This window comes from Anser anser (assembly GCF_964211835.1).
Source record: "Anser anser genome assembly, chromosome: 16".
NCBI lineage: Eukaryota > Metazoa > Chordata > Aves > Anseriformes > Anatidae > Anser > Anser anser.
Genome location: NC_139737.1, coordinates 8793270 through 8798449, shown reverse-complemented (window position 1 = coordinate 8798449; position 5180 = coordinate 8793270).

Sequence of the window (5180 nt, the reverse complement as noted above, 5' to 3'; positions counted from 1 at the left end):
AGATGCCTGACTGTCACAGAAGGGTTCGAGGGGTCTCGGAGCACTGCACCTAACCCCAGCAGCAGGCAGCTTTGCTGACAAGCTCGGGGGCAGCTCTTCTCCCCCAGGGGAGAGGGCGCTGAGCGCTGTGTCCCCCAGGCACTGCCTAGGCCCCAGCAGCAGCTCCACCGCAGATGTTTGCCTTCACTCACCTCCCTCCTGCTCTAAAATCCCAAACCAGACCTCACCAGAGGCTGGGGAGTGCCTCCTGCACCAAAGCCCCATGGTGGGAATTAGGCCGAGCAACAAAAGCTGCGTACAGACCCCACGGCCGTCCTTCAAAGGGTTACCGGCACCACGGGGCTGCGGCATCGGGGATTAGGAGCAGCCCCAGGAGCAGGCTCCAGGGCTCGGGTTTTGCTTTTCCTCCCGGCAGGAGGCAGAGCCGGGGCGCACAGCGGCCAACAGCACGGGGCTGTGGGATTACCGGGGGCGTGGGGAAGGGCTTTCAAGAATGAAGCCCAAAACCCCAGTTACGACTGTCAATTAGTGGGGAGCCAGCAGCACACACTTGGGAGTTAAATGGTTGGGAACGAGCTGCTTCCTCACATCCCTCTGTTAAGAGCATCTCAATTACTCGACATTCCTAAAAATCTTAGAAAAACAAAACAAGAAAACAGCCAGAGAAGCTACCTTCTGGTCTCATTCACACCAGGACACATCAAAGACACAGGTGTTATTCTACAGAAAAGCTAAAAATTGTTCCAGTGAAGTTAAAAGTTAGAATTAAACCCAAAAGCATGGCTGACTACTCCACGAGAAGACGTGAAAGTGTGCGTTACAGTGAGGCATGCTGATAAATTCGGGTTTGCCTGCGCGTGTGGGTGGGCACACGGGTAAGCACTGTGAATGCAGCCAACATGGGGACAGAGAGCTGACATTACTTTGGAACAGGCGCCGGCAGCACAGCATGGACCTCGCAAGGGTCGGTTTTTCTCCCGCACATTAAGAGCGGTCCCTCTGGGATTTATTGGTCTGATCTTGGCAGGCTCCTCCTCTCCTCGCCCCTACCAAGGTCAGCACTGTAAGTACAGGCAAAAAAACGTCCTTGAAGAGTTTGCTGTGCAAGGAGGTGAGACGGAAAAGCGGCCGGGGAGCAGAACCTGAAGCCCGGAGAGGAGCAGGGCACGTTGCTGCTACCGAGGGGCCCTGGGCATGGAGCAGCAGCCGGGCCGGGAGTGCCCCATCCCACTCAGCTGCGCTGCCCGTGCCTCTGGGACAAGTCCATCACCCGATCTCAAGGGAGGAATCCCACCTGGACTGACCCAGGTGTGCCAGACAGAGCCACAAGGCCTCTCATGATGTTTTACACAAGCTGGTAAATATGTTTGAAAATCGTTTTTCAGTACTGTCAGGTTTTTGGAGCCCCCTCGGTGCCTCCTGCAGCCTAAGGGCTGCCAGGCACTCAGGGGCTGCCGGCAGCGCTGGGTCAAACGGGGCACCCAGGGACAATGCTGTCCCCAGGCTGAAAGCGAACGACGGGGACAAGCTGCCAGCCTTCCCCCCACATCTCCTACAGAAAAGACAGCACCACTCTGGAGAAAAGCTTTCCTTCTCGTTAAAGGAGAGGAAGCCATATCTGCAAGGATGGAGCACTTGGCTCCACCGCCAGCAGTGCCTGCAGTCAGCCAGCACACCCGTGTGCGCCTTCCCCTGCTCACAGGGTGCGTGGGGTCCATAGGAGCAGCCCCTGCTCCCCACACTGCACGCTGAGCCTCACGCCATCCTCACCCTCGTGCCCCCACAGCAGCACGTGGATGCTGCCCCCAGGCTGGCTCCTGCTGCCCCCAGGCCCCAGCCCTTCGCCAAAGCCCCCTCCGACTTCACCCTTCCTAAAGCAGGAACACTGAAACAGCTTTGAGCAGTTAATCGGCACGTCATCCGCTCCTTCCACTTCTTTGACAAGACCATCAATGCACCAGAGGGCAGAGGAACCGCCAGGAACCCCCAAACCAAAGCCTCCCCCGCTAGGAGGGGCTGGGGCTGCCCCTGAGCCAGGTGTCAAGCTGCCTGCTGGCACGGGCAAGAAGCTGCACGCGTGGCGGCACACTGTATCAGCACCGCTGGTCTCACCAGCTGAGCCGGTAATCTCATTAAAAACTCGGCTCGGCAATTTCTCCCCGCCATAAATCCATGTCAGTTCACACCCCCTGCAACAGCCGGCTTCAGCCCTTATTAACGAACTCCCCCAGCCGCCTCCTCTTCCCAGACCGACACCGGCCCCCAGTCCGTGCCGTGGAGCCCGGGTCAAGCTTGGTGGTTCTCAAGCCCACGACGTTCGGGGGCGTTAGGAGCAGGGTGCGGCAGCCGAACCTCCCGGCAGCAGTGCGGGGCATGCACGGCACCGTGTGCTCAGCAGGACCTCAGCCCCACGAAGCCAGCTGAGGATGTGCTGAGGAGCAGCAGGTCGATTTGTCCGGGCCGTATGTCCTGCAGGTGGTCTCCGTGATGAAAACGGGGATGTTCTTTGCAAGGGATAAATCCACGCTTTGGTGTTAGCTGAATACTTGTTAATGGAAAGTAGGTGTTAAAACCCACCTCAGGGTCGCTGCTTCTCAGGATGTAGGAGAAACCTCCGTTTTCACCTAGGCAACAGCAGGAATCGTTGCTTTGTGCGGGTTAATCTCATAATTTTGCAAGTTTCCTCCAATACACGGCTCCCCGGTCCCTCACTCTGTTCCCGTTCCAGCTGGCCCACCCAACTGCCAGAGCCGCACCGCACCGAACCAGCACAGCCGTGCAGCGAAGCCGTCCTGCAAGATATGCTCAGAAAGGGGATGGCGAAAGAAATCGTGCTGTGGCGGTCTGCAGCTCCAGAGCTCTCCTTGTCCCCGTCTGCGCACGTCTCCTGCCACTCAGGGAGCGGTGACAGGCTCACCGAGTCACCCGAGTGCCACCAGAGGCCCTGCTCTGTGGAAATGAGGCCCGCAGTACCGAGTGCCTGGAGCCCCTCGCGCACGCAGCCCCGCTCGCTCAGACCTCGATGGAAGACCAGGGAAGGGCAGCAGGACGGAGCCGCAGAGCTTTGGTGCCTGGGGAGGCAGGGGCCAAACGACCCCGCAGCACAGGGCCCCTCTGCACCTCTGGCAGCAGCGCCTGCCCAGCGGGGAAGGTGGCGGTAGCACATTTCTGCCCTACACAATTCCACTGCTCACAGAGATAACCGATTAACCCGCAGCATGCGAACTGATTGGATGCAACCGTACTCTGAGAAACTTGTTTAAAACTTCTATTCCCAACCCTTTTTTTCTATTATTATTATTACAGGTAATTAAACAGGAAGCGTTCGCCCCATGTAAGAGTGTCAGGGGCTATCAAACTGATGGATTCAACCTGCGGGCCAGGCACAGCCTATGTAAACAACGCCAGACCCTGTTGGAACACGCGGAGTTACACCTCCTGCCCGAGCAGGGGATGAAGAAAGCAGAGACCACGTCACAGAGAAGCTGACCGGCAGCGCGGCCTGCCTGGGGACACGCCGCCTTCGGTAGGAATCCCTCTCCCTGCTGCTCTGCACAGCGCGCCGCCATGACGGGACAGCAGAGCGGGGTTTGAACAACTCGAGAGCAGAGGCTTGGCCTCCTCAGGTTGGGTTTGTTGACGTGTTGGTTTTTTTTCTGCTTTTCTGTTTGCCCCAACCTCAGGGGCTCCTGCTCGGTGCCCAGCACAGCAAACATCTCCCATGGGTTCCACAACCCAGTTACAGACACACGAAGTGCTCTGGGGTTCATGAGCTCAGCGAGTAGTTGTCTCTGTCAGATGTCTTCCCCCAGCGAAGCTGCACAAGAAGCCTAGCGTGAACCGTTCCGGTGTAAGTATCCAAGTCATTTCTGTTAAACCTCCCTCCTCACACACGCCCGTACCACCAGTGACTTTCAAACCTTGTGTAAGAGAAGCCACCTCCAGCGGGGATCTGAGCTCCCACCGCAGCCCACGGCGAGGAGCTCCGGCAGCAGCCCCAGATCACGGCGACTGCCCAGCACCTCGGGCAGGCACGGGGCGTCTGCCACCTGGGCACAGAGCAGCTTCAAGGCAAGAAGCCAGGAGACCGCGGGGAACTGTCATACACGCTGCAGAAACAGAGCCCGAGGCACAAACTCACCCCCAGCTCCAGCCTGCGATGCACTCCCCAGCGAGAGGAGCAGAGGCTGCCTGTACAGCCACGCAGCCCTCAGCTCCGGCGGGACCCGGGTTTGGATCAAAATGCTCCTCGCTTTAGGACTAGAGCGGTCCAGGTGCTGGAGAAAAGGCACTGAGACCCGACAGAAGCAGCAGTGACCTGCGAGGGATGTTCCTTTCACACCGACAGGAGTTCACAAGTGGAATCGGGAATATTTCAGGAGAAGAACCACACATTAAAAACTCATTTTTTTAATATATGCAGTAATTAAAAACATGACCGTACATGCTGGATTTGATCAAATCCTCCCCTCCCGGCAGGCCTACGCAAGGCACGGATGAGCTTAAACCTAGTGGACAGTGACCCTGCGAAGGAGGCAAGCTGAAAGCGGTTTCGTTGTACTGGCGGGGTGAGGGGAAGGGAAGGGACACAGGACCCGGGATTGTGTTTTGCTGGGAAGCATGACGACATCCAGAGAAGGAAGGGAACACTCTAAGCCTTCTGGCCTAAATTATCTGCTAACACAAATAATCAAATTCCAGGGACCACACTGCTCTGGCGCCACCGAAGCGAGGGGGAGGCGCGGCCCCAGCGCTGCGTTAGCAGGTGGCAGCCCGCGTCTGACCCGCGCGGGGTGCTCGAGTGTGATCTACAAAACGCTGATGCTCTCTGAGGAAGCCAGCAGCACTCTCAGTATCGTGGGAAGTTTTTAATGGCTTGCTCAAGGCAAGGCCTCTAAAATGTTTATATTAATGCTTGCATGTTGGATAGCCACTCGCTCGCTCTCAGCTGGAAAGCAGTCCAAGCAGCTGAGAAACATCTGGCCGCTAACCTTGGACAACATTTAATCTGGTAGCCCAGGGATTTAAGAGGTCTCTTTGGAGGGAAAGAAGTTTGGCAAATATCTTACTGCGATCTCTGTTCTGCTCAGTTGTTTCCCAAGCCCAGCCACTGCCCCAGCGTCACACACACAGGGGCTCTTTATCACGACCCTATTTACATTTGCACAGCGGCCGAGCCC